Source organism: Ambystoma mexicanum, chromosome 8 (genome assembly GCF_040938575.1).
Source record: "Ambystoma mexicanum isolate Mex_15411 chromosome 8, UKY_AmexF1_1, whole genome shotgun sequence".
NCBI classification, from domain to species: domain Eukaryota; kingdom Metazoa; phylum Chordata; class Amphibia; order Caudata; family Ambystomatidae; genus Ambystoma; species Ambystoma mexicanum.
The window spans coordinates 316760065-316775046 of NC_090929.1; the positions used below are offsets into that span (position 1 = coordinate 316760065).

Here is a 14982-nt window from a genome sequence, read left to right on the forward strand (position 1 = left end):
CAGACCAGGCATCAGCATATCTGTTCCAACATGCAATCTGTTGCACAGTTTGGGCTTTCCTGAACTTCAAAAATGCACAGGTTTCGCTATCCCATAGCTTCTGATTTTTCAGGGTGGTCTTGGACACTTGCCTGAGAAGGGCATTCCCGGCCAAGGATCAAGTGGCAAACATCTCTCTGGTGGTCTGTGACCTCCGGTCACAGGGACAAGTTACTGCCTCAGCCTTTCTACTCTTGCTGGGCCTCACTGCCTCATGGTTTCTGGTGGTTTCCAGAAGCCCGGCTTCACATGCCATCACTTCAGTGTCTACTCCATTGCTAATAATCACAATGTTAGGGTCACTTGCCATACCTTACCTTTTACAGGTATCAAGCCATGTTGCTCAAGACCAGACATGGAGGTCCCTGAGAGACAACATACTTACAAGTCTGTTTTGTCAACCCTTGCCGCGGGTGACTGTACTCACCAATGCATCCCTGACCCGTTGGGGGGCTTATCAACTGTTAGATCCAATGATGAGCGGACTGTGTCTCCCTCAGAGTCTCAGGAGCACATCAGTTTGCTGGAGTTGAGGGCGATCAGGCTGACCATGTTGTCCTTCTTTCCTTCTGTGAAATGCAAGACCATGCTGGGCTGTGCAAGGCCATGCTTGACTTGCGCAAGACCATGCTGGATCTGACTGAGAGCACAGTGGCCATACACTACCTCAACAAGTGAGGTGTGGGGTGCTTGCTGCTATGCAGAGAAGCAATGTGAATGTAGTTCTGGGCACTGGAAAGCAATGTCTGTCGGCTGCCCATATTGCTGGAAGAGAGTTAGTCATAGTGGATGCTTTGAGCAGGCAGACTTCAGCCTTCCACGAGTGGGAGCTCTTTCAGGAAGTTCGGCAGATTTTCTCCCACTAGAGAACTCCTCGGATGGATCTCTTTGATTCCATTGTGAACAGGAAGTGCAAGTAGTTCTGCTGCTGGAACTTTCCTTTAAAGGGAGTTCTGCGGTTGACTGGACGTTCAACCTTTGTTATGCGTACCTGCCAATCGCTTTCATTCTGCTGGTTGCCCCTGTTCCGGTCCATGCTGATTCTGATCACTCCGGACTGGGCCGTGAGAGCGTGGTACCCGGAGCTTTTGGACATGTCCATCTGCCCTCCTAAGCGCCATCTGCAGAGAGTGGATCTGCTCTCCCATTCGGAGGGGGCGGGTACTCCACCCAAACCTCAGCAGCCTGAACCTTCATACCTGGCTGTTGAGTACAAGAAGTGGGATTTGTCAGAAAACGTCCTGGATGTACTGCTCTCAGCTTGCGTGCCCATACCAAAGTCTATTTGTGTCTGAAGATGATGTACATGTTTGGCTTTGTGTCGTGAGAGGGATCTGGGCCCTTTATTCTGTCCTTTATCTCCTGTTTTGGATTATTATGGGGTCTTTGGCCCAATCAGGCCTACAGATCGCCACTATTTCGGTTTTTAAAAGGTCCCCTGAGAAGGGCTCGTTCTTCACAATTCCCACAGTTATGCAGTTCTTATGGGGCTTGTGTAACCAATCTGCTTTGTGCCAGTTTGTGGTCCCGGTGTGGGATTTGAATTTTGTTTGGACGTTTCTTATGGGTGCTCTGATTGAGCTTCACCAGTCTTGTTCCATTAGATTGCTCACATTTAAGGTTATTTTCCTGGTCACCATCACTTCCGTTAAATGGTTGAGTGGGATCCAGACCCTAACTATTAAACCTCCTTTTTTGCTTTTCTCCAAGGAGAACATGTCGTTGAGAGTAAGACCCACTCCTTTACCCTGAAGGTGGGCTCAGATTTCCATCCCTCGCTTTTGATACATCTTTCTACATTTTTTCCTATTCCCCATCCTTCCAAGGCAGAGTAACGTTTCATCGGCTGGACCTGGTGCAAGCTCTCAGCTACACTCAGACGAGGGACGTAAGGAAAGATGACCAGCTCTTTGTAGGTTAGGCAGGTCCATTTGTTGGCGGGGCTGTGAATAAACGGACCTTGTCAGGGTGGCTCATTCTCTGCATCTCAGAATGCTACCATCTGGCTGGAAAGGATGTGCCTGAGTGGCTGCCACCTCCGCAATGCAACAAGGGTTTTGTTGCACACGTTTGCAAAGTATTGCTGCTCGGTTTCCCTTTCAGGACAGGTCGTCCTCCACAGTTTTCTGGTCTAGGTGGTGTCCTTTTTGCTCTCCCATCACCCTCCCCTTACCTCTTCTTAATGTTCTTTCTGCTTGATGTTACTCCCATGCATTCCTCACTACCTTCCCTAACTGCCCCACTCTGCAGATTTCTAGTACACCATTGGTTCTGTGGTTCCTCAGTGCCAGAGTGCTGGGCAAAAAGGGTGGACCTGAGGCCAAGGTGGAGGCGCTTTGATACGTAATGTCTCAATTATTAAGTCTGGCAAGGGGCAGGAAGCGTCAGGAAGAGCTGACATGGAACTGCTCTGCGACAACTCCCCCCATGCCCTGCCCTCCCCTAGCCCCCGGGTGGCAGAAAATGTTCTGGAGAGCAGAGGTACTTGCAAATACTATATCACTAGACTAGGAATTCATGGGAGGAACATCAGTCAGAAATAGAGAGGATGTAATTTGTTCTTTACTGTGGCTGCAGCACAAACGGGTCTACTTGGAGAAACAATTTTCACTTACATTAAAACTGCTGCTGCTACAGTAAAGTACTTTGACCAACCTTATAGGGATTCTTATTTAGCCTTACAGAACTTAGATGATCAAAATTGATTTGGGGAACATTTGACAAATCCCACATTGGCTGGCAGACATGGTCCTTTCTCTTTTTAAGGGATGCAATTGGAATTCTTAGTCAGATTTTAACCCACATGGAGACAAATTATCCCAACACTAGCATTCAGTCATATCATTATACAATATTCTGGCATTCAAGGAAAACTGCAGCAATGAGTTTAGGAAATCACTTGGGTAGACATCAAAGAGAAGGATCTAGAAAATAACTATAAGAGAATAAACAGGTTAAATGGTTAGCATCCCACGAGAAATCTGATAGGGCCAGAACCACCATCTCAACTCAAGGGAAGGGGGTAATGCAAGCCTGCTCAATGTAGCAGGGGAAGATGATGAGGCTTATGGCACCAATAATGACAGAACAGCCTCCTCTGAAAGATAACTCTCCAGTCGTAAGCAAAGAGACAGTTGAAATGAGTACTCTTAGGTCAAGGGTAAAGGTGGAATAAGAATCTCTTATAATCTCAGAAATATAACAGCCTAGGGGACCACAAAGGTTTAGATAGCAGGACTATACTTTATCTCACATACACAAAGACAAGACACAGGGTTAAGTATGCCAGGGAGATCACAAATCTTTAAGGATGGAGGAAAAGAAGGAAGAGAATAAGCCAGCAGTAGCTATACAACTAAATTATGGACAAGCTCTATACCCACAGGATAATTCCAGTAGCTAAAAAAACAGTTACTAGATTGATATTAGTTTAGATTCTGTATCAGAGATTTACATATTTGTGGAAAAATAACATTTAAATAATATTCCAATATATAAGCAAATAAATGGTATTCTCCTCTAGCTGTGCCCATCCTAGAATTCATTGGACAAACAGACAGGATCCAAGGCATTATGATTTCAAATCAAACTGTCAACCTATGCTGAAGGTATTTTGGTGTACATGAAGGATACTGAGACTGCTATGCCTCCATTTTTGGGCGTGATTGAAGAATACTCTCAAGTCTCGGGTTAAAACTAAATATTTATAAGACCAAGATTATGGCAGTGATTTTGAAGGATCGGGAGTGATGAGGAACCCGTAGAATATGAAATACCCCTGTATCACAGTGAAAACTTCCTTGAGCAAAACAATCCTATAACTACAAACTCACCATTTAAAAGATTTGAGATCTCCTTGCTTCTTGGTCTCAGTACAAGCTATCATTGAGCCTCATTACGAGGTTGGCGGTAACCCGCCGTTGCCACAGACTTCGAAACACTTAATCCGCCACCTGACTTCCCGTTGTCACCGGGACATTACAGTCCCGGTGGAGCGGGAAGTCAGGCGGGGTATTCGGTAAGTCCCCAGTCCCGTGGATAGGACTCCACAGGAATGGGGACTCGGAAGCACCGTCACTATTGCTAACAGTGCCAGTGCTTCCATGATAACTCTGCTTACCAGGGCCGCTGTGCCCAGCAGGGTCAGACCTGCCGGGCATGGCGTCCCCGGCAGGCAGACTTGTAGTGTGGCAGTCTGGAAACAAGGGTGCCGGTAAGCTTACCGGTACCCTTGTTTCCAGACCGCCACAATCGTAATGAGGCCCATTGTGTCTGGACATTATTAAGAGGATGGTGCTCCCAGTGGCCCTGTACCTTCTGACCCTGCTTCCTATATCTTGGTCAGTGTTTTATATTTTTAGAAATTCAGACCAAACTCTTACAAAATTTCGATTGCAAGGCAAAAGGGTCGAAATTGCAATAAATATATTTAAGGAACTAAGGAACACAAGCAGTGCTGAATTCCCAGACTTTGTATGATTTTGTGGAGCTATATTCCTCCTCCAAGCACTTTCATGTCTCCAACAACCACCGCCTCCCAGATGGTGCAATTGTTTGTCATGTAAGATACAATGGTCGTGGCGTTTCACTTACAGGAATGACCTCTGATGCCATCATTGCCAGGTTTTGCTACCTATACAGTCCTTTAACTTTAAGGGCATCCTTCACCAATCTCAATCTGTGTCTTGACATAGACAAATTGTTTCCATGGTATAGCAAAAAAAGTAGCAAGATAGGGTAGACCAAAGTTTTGGACGAGCTGCTACAAAAAGGTGACCCGTTTTCTCATGAAGTTACAACATGGCGTTTCATTCCTGTCTTTTGCAGAAATCCAGTCTGAGTTTGACCTTGAGGAGGGAGACTTTCTCCATTATGGCTAGATGATTTAATCGGCAAGGAATAATAAATTCTCTTACAAAATGTATTCTACTGACCTCTCATACACTGACACCCATTTAAATGTGATACATTACATTTGTTGATTCAATGCGATTGCAATGAAAGGAGCTATTTTTTTTTGCCTTTATCAAATCAATGATTTTGCAAATGTTCTTTTAATGACTTTTTCTGCTTTTTTTCTTTCTTCTTTCTTGTTTGTAACTTGTTACTTTCTTTAATTTCTTTAGGCCTTGTCCTTTTGCGATTTGCCTGTCTCACAGACTGTACTCGCAGTGAGTTTAATCAGTCACTTGTTTAGAGCATTCATCCAAGGCTGCCTTTAAAATTTTTGCGGCTGCTAGGGACCATGATGTCTTTGAACCTTTCAGAAGACGACTCCACCACACTTCCTCTTTGAACAGAAGGCTTGAATTGGTTAAGGGTCCGAGAAACGCTCTTCTCCATTTGATGGTCTTTGGCCAGCTTAAAAGGAGATGTTTCACCGATTCCCTTTCTGATTCGATTTTGCATAAGCAGCAATGATTTGTTGTCGATAGGCCCCTGACGGCCCTAATTTCATTGGTTGGGAGTAAATTTAGCCTTGCTCTTAGGAAGATGAGACACGGCTCTGTCCGGGAACCTTCTACGATTTTGGTCGTGAAGTGCAGTTTTTTAGCGTGGAGAGGTAGATGGGACAATAGTTTGTTTTTCTCGACTCGGGCTTGAGTTTCGATCCAATCTTCCTGGTCCATTTTGCATCTAACTTGTGTTGGGTTCTGGATCAGGACCTCGTCCGAGCATGCAATATTAGCCAAACTTACTCTCTGTTTGGCGATCCATGTTGTTAAAGCCTTGCAACTGCCGGACTCCATTTCCATTTTTATCTGGTTGTACAATGGAGGGGATTCAGACATTAACACTTTTCTGAAAAGAGCCATTTCTCCGGCATCTTTTACTGCTTTCAAAGAGAGTAGACCCAGTTCTCTTCGGATGGCCACGATGGAGGTCGAGTTTGGGAATTGGAGGTCCTTCCGCCAAAAGTATCCCTCCAATGTATGGCAAATTGTTGATGGGATCGTGGGCATTGCTTCACCTCCATATACCAGGCTCGGCGCAACTTTTCCTTTGTAGAATTTTTACACTGGTAACAGTGAGAAACGTCCATATTTCCTGTCTTTTACACGGACCTGCGTGGTTAGTTTCTGTTTCTTTTCCCACAGGTGTTTTTGAATCGTTACTTCGGTTTTATAGCCGTCTACCATCACGCCCAGGTATTTAAAGTCTTTAACTACCTCGATGGTTGAGTTCTCGATGTGGCAGCTTGGATTCTTCTTCTTTTTCGATGGTTTTTCCAGGATCAAGATTTTCGTTTTCTCTTTGTTTATCTCCAGGGTGTTCTTTGATAAATATGTGGCCAGATTATCCAGTTGTCTTTGGAGGCCAATTGCCGTCTGGTCGAGAAGGATAATGTTGTCAACGTATAAAAGACGGGCCAATGCTGTTTGGCCGATTTTGGGCGGGAAAGATCTTATTTGGCTGACGCTCTCTTTGTAATCACCCAGAAATGAAATAAACAGGGCTGGGGCGAGAGGGCAGCCCTGTTTTACTCCTCGGTATGTTGCTTTTTCCTCGGATAGTAGGCCTTTTTGGTTTAGCTTGACTCTCATGGTGGTCCCGTTGTGAAGGGCTTTGATTGGCTCAAGTATTGCTTTTGGACAGTTCCACTGGACCAGTTTCGACCAAAGCATCTCTCTGTCAATTTGGTCCAATGCCTGGGTGAGGTCTATGGACGCCAGGAACACCTTTCCTGACCTTTCCACAAGTTTGCTTTTTATGATACTGAGGATCATGATGTTCACTGTTGTTCCGGAGTTCTTCATAAATCCCGCTTGAAAGGGGTCGTTACACGGGGCAGTTTTTGCCCATGTTTGAAAGCTCCTTTGGAGGAACGAGCCATATATCTTCCCGATCGTGTCTAGGAGCGCAATAGGGTGGTAGTTGCCAGGGGCCGCCCTGTCTCCTTTCTTGTAAATTGGAGCGACCACAGAGGTGGTCCACGAACTTGGGATCGATCTTGAAAGGCAGCAGTTTCAGAAGACTTGGCTGATGAAAGTAGCCCATTCTGCCAGATGATTTTTCAGATCGATGTTAGTGATTCGATCGGGGCTTGGTGCTCTTGAGGATTTTAGTCTCTTTATGGCTGTCTCAATGTTGTCTATGTCTGAGAAGTCTTCCCAGTTGGTAACTTCGGGAGCCTCTTCAATGACGGTGGCCTTTGCATGGGGAGCTGAAAAATGGTGTGAAAATGGGATTTCCAGCTATCCTCCGCAACACTGTTCGATGCAATGAGAGTCAGGGCATTCCCACTCTTTCTTATCAGTTGCCAGAAAGCTCCAGAGTTTTTATCTGCCAACTTTCTCAGCATTTCCTCGGCATCATGCTGATAGAGGGAGCATCGGTGGAATCTCAGCCAGGACTTATAACTCTTTTGTTCGTCCAGGTAGGCTTTCTTAGCACAGTTTGAATTTGAGCTTCCCGCCTTCCTCTTCAGTTTCCTCAGGTTTCACCGTTTCTGCACCAACTCCTTGTCGTACTCGTGTAGAGGTTGTAGATTTCCCCTTGCTTTTTTCTGTAAGTTTGAGTACTACGGGAGTAGGAAAGGTTGGTAGTCCGTGGAAGATGTAAAGCATCCCTCTTTCCTGGAGAGCTGCGTGGCATAGTTTTCTGAAAGTTCTGTGATCCTTTCCGCCGTTAGTGTGAGGCGGTTTCCTTGTCTCCGTTTCTTCAGGCATGTGAAGACTGGAGCGGCTCTCAGTGGGCCACCCAATTTTCAAGATGTTGTGGTCACTGGCCTCCGTCCGTATGACCTCAAAAGATGTGATCCGGTTGAGCATTCCTTCTGATGTAAAAATGTAATCAATAGTCCTGTTTTGTGCGCCTCTTTCCCCAGTTGGAATATGGCAGACTGGGGGAAGAGCCTCCTCGATGGTATGGAGGTTGATTGCCATAACTGTCTGCGGGATTCTGTCTGGAGTTTGGGGCACGATGGATTGGTGTTTAGAGCACGCCTCGGACATTTGGCGTTTAGGTCTCCACTTATTATTATTAGTGGATCGTCCTGAACTGCAATAATTCCATCGATCTCTGATTCAATGGTTTTTAGAAATTTCTTATCCGAGGTGGTCTGCGGATTCCAAAACATTGTTATTATCGCAAGCCAGGAGGTCTCCGTGGTTTGGGGCGAAACAGACAGTCTCTCCCACTTCACTAGTACTGCTAGGTGACACTGGGTAAAAGCAAGGCGTTTCTTAATAGACAGCCCAGATCCTAAACGGACCACCACTAAGAGATTGGACGAGGGACGACTCAATCGCCCTTTGATTGGTGGTGAGACCACTACAGAGAATCCGTCAATTGCTGGGGTCTTGAGTAGCCACGTTTCTTGGTAGTGTTATGATGTCATAGTCTCCTAGGTTGACTTCCCAAGGTCTTATTAGGTGGCTGTGTCCTCTGGTGTTCCAGGACATCATTTTGAGGTCTACACAAAGTTGAGTCTTCGTCCTGTAAAAGCCAGTTGGTTCTGTGGAAACTGGGCTTTTCCTCAAAGGCATGTTAGTCGGTGTTAGTTGCTATTTCTTCGTTGAGTCGTTGGGGCTTTCAGCAACCATGCTATAAGTTGTTTAATTGGGGCGAATGTTGATGAGATCTTCCGGGAGGGTGGAGATTTCAGGTATCCCAGAGCTTTGTGCTCCTTTTCGCCGGGTTTTGGATTGCCGTTCCAGATTCTCCATACGGCTCTGGACTGGGAGCTCTACTTCCTCTTGGCCAGCTCAGAGAGTTTTGAGTGTCTTTCCTATTGGAGTGTTTGGTCTCAGGTTGGAAGTTTGGAAAACCAGATGTTTGGTGGCTCGTTGGTTTTTGGACTTGGGATGGATTCCACTGAGAGGCTGCTATTTTGGACCTTTGCTGGGGCTACTGGCCCGAAGGGCGACTGACCAGAAGACTAGTTGTTTGCTCCTCTGTTGGTCTTGTCATCTCTGTAATGTGGTAGCCTCGCTTGAGGAGGTCACCTTCTGCTTCTTTAGTCCTCCGCCCTAGAGCGTTCACTCTGACATGAAGAAAGGCCTTTGCCTTTTGGCCTTTGTGGTAGGGCTCGACTAAAATTAGGTTGTCCGTCGTCAGGTCTTTAAAGTCTCTGGCGTGTTTCAGGACTTTCAGGACCGTTCCCATGTTCAGGGTTATTGCCTCAGAGTTTTGCGGGATCTGTTCTAACTTGAAGATGATGGACGGTGGTTTGTGTGTTTTTGAAAAGGTTTCCTTTAACCTGTAGGGGCTGGTCTGCTTTTTTGTTTGAATTTCTCTCCGGTGGCCGTCAGGACTACTTCTTTTTCTGGGCTCTACCTTTTCCCGGATATGTGAGTCTGTGGTTTTGTAGGGTGTTTTTGGAGATGCCGGGTGATTTCTCAAAGATTCAGGCCCTCTCGGATATCTGGACTTGTTTACTTGGTTTTCTTCAATGCGGTTGCCGCTAAATCTCCTATGTTTTTTGGAGACAGGAGAGACTGTGCAATTGCGTTTGGTGGACGTGGTTTGTCTCCCATATTTCCAGTTTTGAGGGTCAGAGCCACTCGAAGGTGATGTGTGGAGGGTTATGTTCATGAAATTTTCATCTCCCATAAAGTCCTCTGCAGTGATCTGTGATTGTCATAGAGAGGCCTAAGGAGGATTCCTGGCGGACTGCAACAGGCGCCTAGGGGTCCCGCTTTCCTTAGAGGCTTTTTCTTTTGGCCTAACCGTAGACCCCAGTAGTGGAGTGCCACCTTTTCCTGCTGTTAGGTCGATTTGTTCTACTGATTTAGCGGTTCGTAGTAAGGTTTTTGGTTTCTCGGCTGACTTGACGGTAGGTGGTGACCCCCCCTGTGTCGCACCCTGATCAGGGTTTATCATGGTTTGGGGTTGACCCACTGTTGGCCCCTTTAGATGGAAGAGGGTTTGGAAGCACCCTTTTGGCACCCTGCAAATGTAAATAGGTGGATTCAGTCGATCTTTCCTTTGTCTTGCTGCTTTTTTTGTTGCTTTTTTGGTAGGTCTGGAGGGTTTCTAGAAGGCTTCACTTTTATCTGCCACTTGCATTTGGGGAGCCAGCCGAGTTTCTTTAGGGTTGCTGAAGTCAGTTTGGGAGGCAAAGTCTGATGAGTCTTTGATGATAATGGTTTGTGGTGTGAGAGGCTCTATAGTAGGACCAGTTCTAGGGGGGGCAGTCAGACATTTGTTAAACAGTTCGCTGTCCAGTTTTTCTTTGGCTGTAATGTACCCCTCCAGATAGATCAATTTGGTGTGGGTCATTGCGATTAGCGTTGTTTGATCCTTTAGTGTATCACTTATAGCCTCGTACAGTTTTCCGAACGGGGCGAGCGCAATTGTCATTGCAGACATTAAAGTTGTTAGGTCGAGCTTTTTTGTCAGAGTGTCCGTCTGGATGTCGTCCAGTAGCTCTCCCGTTCTGCTTTTTCTTCGGGGTGTGGCTTGGAGATGAGCCTGGGGTGTTGGCACTTGTGCTGCATTTTTTGTTGGCCTCTGGTCCTAGGCCATTAAAGATGCAGATGGACCTAGGACGGGGACGATTATTGATGATATCAAATGCAGGGCAGTGGGCTCTGCCTGGATCGCAGAGACTAATGGTTCCGCCGTCGTGGGTTGTTTTTGGTGGTCTCTCGAAGGCAGTGTTTTGGTGGGAGACAGTTGCCCCAAGGGCTCTGGGTCTGTTGGGATTGCTGCTGGAAGAGGTTGCTGGTCAGTAGGAAGTGATTTGGCTTGCGTTTTCCCCAGTCTCGGAGGAACTTCAAGAGAATTAGTAGGAGTAACGCCATCGGTCGAAATAGGAATGGAAGTAGGGGGACTTGGATCGTTGTTTTCTACCAACAAGAGTGGTTCAATGGGAGATCTCTTTTCTGTTGCTAACCCCTTGTTTGGAATGAAAGGGGTTTTACTTGCTTTTGGACCTACTGGGGGATCTATTGTGACTTCCAGCATTTCAGCGTCCGTTAGTTCTTTTAGGACATCATATTTTCTTTTTGCCTTAGCTCACAAAGTATTCTTTCAGGGAGTTACATATTATTGATTTCGTCAAAACCTTCAAAGGGGGGGGGTTCTTTTTTTTTTGGGAAGTCAGGTGCATTGTTTTTTTATTTTTTGGTACTGATTTATGAGAAACACTCATCCCGTTTCTTCTTTTGTTTTTCTTCTTTGGTGGTGTAGAGGAAAACGAAGTGGTAGGCGAAACGTCTCCACAGATTTCTTCCATAATTGAGGCTTCCAGGTCGATGTTTACAGGGAGGGAGGCCAGCCTCCCTCTTCCTTCTGCCGGGAGCCGGGGTCCACCTCCAGAGGGCTCCTGGGCCCATCCCCCATGCAGAAGCGGAGCCTTGCTCTCTGCCGTGTGGAACAAGGCCTCCACTAACCTCTCTTCCGATGACGTGCCCTGGGAGGGGGAAGGACCCCACCCACTCTCTACATTTGGCAGAGCGAGAGGCGAAGGCTCATCCACAACTCTAGCCCCACAGGGGGGACCAGGCCGACCCGGGGCTCGAGACCCTCATTCGGCCACCTGGCACGCAGTGTTAGAGGTAGGTTTGGGGGTATTCAAAGAGTGGTGTTGAGCTTCTTTTTGCAAAGCAAATGCGTCGGCACTACTCAAACCGGCAGGCATGTCCCTCGCAGTCCGCCCTTCGGCGGGCGGCACTGGGGGCATGCCGTGAGTATGAGGCTTCGGCGCTTGCACACACATTCGCGGGTCTTCCGTTGCAGTTTTGTATTCCAGAGGGTTTTGGACTTGTGTGAAATCCTCCATTAGTGGCCCATATTCTTCACATTGGGATGGTTTCTGGTAGAGTTCGAGTGAACCCTCCACTCGAACGTCAGTTGTTTGGGCGAATTGGAGCGTATGGAGGTTTTCCTGCGTAGCTGAGTCTTTAGACGCCTCGATGTCGGAGAGAACCGTGGTCTTGAAGAAGGGCGGGTCAGAAGGCCCCGATTAGGGTCGGGTCTGTGTTGGCCTTGTCTGGAGCTTCGCATCCAGCGCCTCTCTTCGCCGTCACCACCCTGAGGCGAAAAAAGAGGTTCTTCGAGACTTCCAGCCTCCATAGAGAGGGAGTCTGCCAGTCCTGTCCACGGACTGCCACAGACTGCACTAACTCAGCAGCTAACTCCGCGGCCGCTCAGCAGATATTGAGGGTTTTTATGGGTCCTCCCACAAAACGACTGGAACAGTAAAGAGACTCAGGTCTCAGTGTCGTAGAGTAGCCTGCCACAGACTGCACTAACTCAGCAGCTAACTCCGCGGCCGCTCCGTGGATATTGAGGGTTTTTATGGGTCCTCCCACAAAAAGACTGGAACAGTAGAGAGACTCAGGTCTAAGTGCCGTAGAGTAGAGTAGCCTGCCACAGACTGCACTAACTCAGCAGCTAACTCCGCGGCTGCGCTGCGGATATTGAGGGTTTTTATGGGTCCTCCCACAAAAAGACTGGAACAGTAAAGAGACTCAGGTCTCAGTGTCGTAGAGTAGAGTAGCCTGCCACAGATTCCACTAACTCAGCAGCTAACTCCGGGCCGCTCCGCGGATATTGAGGGTTTTTATGGGTCCTCCCACAAAAAGACGAACAGTAGAGGACTCAGGTCTCAGTGTCGTAGAGTAGAGTAGCCTGCCACAGACTGCACTAACTCAGCAGCTAACTCCGAAAGGAGCTATTAGAACCTTTCAGGTCAAGTGGGAAGCTGATTGGGGTTTTTTTTCGTCTGGAGGGTTGAAAATTGATCTGAGTGAAAATACATAGGGGTTTGTCAGTGGCATAACGTGATTAAAAGGTGTAAAAGCCTTGAGTAAGGCTTTAACGCTGTTCAATCGCAACACGCCACATTTTCAATAATTTATATGGTGGCGAGTAGAGGTGGAACACAACTTGCGTTTCCGCTACCTCCTTCCTCTCTGCCATGCAAGTGCTCCAACATCTGTGCCGGCATAGATTTTCATGTCAGTGCAAATGCTGGAGATCCCTAATGGGTCTGCCTGCTTTATGCAACAGCAGAAAGCAGGCAGACCCCACAGGGATCCATTGTATACGCTCCCTGCCCTGTGAGCAGGAAGTTAAATCAGTGCATTTGCAGCTTTCTCTGCTCTGTGTGCCTATCCAGATTCAGGAGTGCAAGCAGCACTTTGATTCCTAGGATCCTCTAATGGCATGATGGAGCATATTTAATGGTGGGACTCTCCTCTCTTTACCTCCTCTATTTCACTTGTCATCCCCCTCTCAGTACTGTTTTCCCTCTCATCTCCCACCCCTTCCTTTTTTAGCATACCTTTCTTTTTATCTTATTTTTCCTTAATATCGCATGCAATGTGTTGTCGCTAGTCCAATGAGTATCTTACTTACATATGTTTACATTGGCCCTTTAGGCATTTGGAGACCTCTGCTATTCTACACAAAGTGTGTGAACTTGACCCTCTCGAGTGCCATTCTGGGTCAAGGATGAATTTATCTCTTGACCTCCAGCCTGGGTGAAATAACCAACTCATCAACACACAGGAATCGAATGTAGACCGGTATCTGGTGCATGGTCATGAACTATTCAATCCATTTCTGTTTATTGTCTGTGACTTGTGCATAGATACGGTATCAGTTATTGGATGAGGATCTATTAGAAGAATGCTTAAACTAATTAGAAACATTGCATCATTTCATCTATAGCCAATGAGCCAATTTTAAGACTGTTTAGTGAATTCTTAATGAACTCTGCTTGTTTGATTTCTCGTACACCACATACTGTTTGGGAATTATGAAGTATTGCTACATGCATTGCATTCTTCTGCGCTTATGAGTTATATTTCAATAAAAATTGATTTGCAAAATTAAGGATTGCTGGATTAAATTATGATTTAATAATAGAGCACAGTACTTCGTTATAGGGCTGCTGTACTTTTATGGGGGGGTGCTACATCACTTCTAAAAAGGACATCTGTAAACTTCATCTACAAACGCATCTGTCTGCACAGTAATGACAATAATCTCCTGAACTTCATCTACAAACGCATCTGTCTGCACAGTAATGACAATAATCTCCTGGCCTGTTTGAAATGTAATTAAATAGTGATACTTATAAGGTGGTCTGTTGTGCATTTAATGAGACTGACCTGGTGTTTCTCAGAAGGTATCCAACACTTTTATTGGCACCATATGCCACTTCTCAATAGGAGACCTACATGCTTTTTGAGGCAGCACTGACACTTCTGAGCAATGCGTGTTGTACTCTTATTGGGACAACACGATAACAAATCAGCAGGGCTGTTATTCTTTTTAGTTATGTCCTGCGAAAGGTTTAAAACATGTTTCTCAACCACCACCATGTCCCTCTTGGCATTAGTCCAGTTTCTAGTGGGGTTCATCAGACTATATTGAATTGAGACCCGCCATGTCCTAAGCTGTTGATGCAATATCTGTTGGTCATCAAGCCGTTTGATGGAAACTGGAACTGAAGTTGCAAGCCGAAGGGGCAAGGTGTAACAAGGTTTTGCCATTGCAATGGCAGAATCAGAATGTCCTTACAAAACATTCAAATGTTGTGGAGGGAGGGTCTGTAATGGAAAAGCTGCATCAACCAAGAAGTGGGAGGTTGTGGCGCTCTGACTATGCTCTGACCTTAGCTCCTAAACTAAGGCTCCTCCTCTCCACATAAACTGACCAGTTAGGGTTAGGATCTCAGGATCAGAATGGTCACATGGGAAATATGTCCGAATGCAAGACCAAGTATCTGTTTTCACAGAAACACAGAAATATGATCTTTCCAAGGTGTACACTCTACTTAATTAGTATCAATGGGTTTATAAACACTGACCAACACACACTGTACTCTCAGCTGTGAGACTGCTCTTCAAGGTGGGGGGTTGACAAACACTACATAATAGTTTTCAAAGATGTTAGAGTTGCACCCAATAACCCAATAAATGTGTTCTCATGAGCACGAACACGAGGGGGGGGGGGGGGGGGGGGGGGGGGGGTGTGTGTGTGTGT

The 14982-nt window shown here is 46.4% G+C and overlaps 1 long non-coding RNA gene across 2 annotated transcripts in view; it reads left to right on the plus strand.

Annotated features, from left to right (window-relative positions):
- Positions 1-13997, plus strand: part of LOC138473579 (uncharacterized) — a 129753-nt gene extending 115756 nt beyond the window's left edge. For both annotated transcript variants that reach the window (XR_011268794.1, XR_011268795.1), the window contains exon 3: positions 13371-13997. This is a non-coding gene — a long non-coding RNA (uncharacterized lncRNA). The remainder of the gene's footprint in view (positions 1-13370) is intronic.
- The last annotated feature ends 985 nt before the right edge of the window (positions 13998-14982 follow it).